Raw genomic sequence first — 554 nt, forward strand, 5'->3', positions numbered from 1 at the left:
TCGACGGCATATAACAACAATAACAACAGTTCGTATGCAGCTGCCCTAGAAGGTGTTAAAATTTAAGATACATTTGTCACAGATTAAAGGAACTGAAGCATTCATTTAGACTTGAAACTGAAATGCTGTAGTGGGCAGAAACAGACAAGCTTTCCCTAGGTCATGGACTTTGAGGTCATTGGACTTTGTTTAAATCTTGCTTTTGAAGTTTCTTCATGTTGGCAACTTGGGTTTATTTGACCAGTCAGAATTTTCCAAACAGCCTATCAATATATTTGCTACCTGTTTTTATATTTATTACTTTTTTCTTACATACTTTTAGGTTCTATAGACTAACAATTTTCCTTCACTAAATGAATGTTACTGAGATTGCTTTTTACATAACTTCATTGTTTTTGAAGTAGTTTTGTTCTATCACTTTAGTTTTATTAATTTGTGTAGGTAAACCTTTCCATGTGTTTTAAATGAAAAACTCCTTTATATTTTTCTCATTAGTATTTTAATCTATCCTTTTAACTTAATGATATTAGAATTATCAAATGTTGTATGAGGTT

The sequence above is a fragment of the Orycteropus afer genome, unplaced genomic scaffold, assembly GCF_000298275.1.
Source record: "Orycteropus afer afer isolate SDZICR_OR568_19922 unplaced genomic scaffold, OryAfe1.0 scaffold00583, whole genome shotgun sequence".
NCBI classification, from domain to species: domain Eukaryota; kingdom Metazoa; phylum Chordata; class Mammalia; order Tubulidentata; family Orycteropodidae; genus Orycteropus; species Orycteropus afer.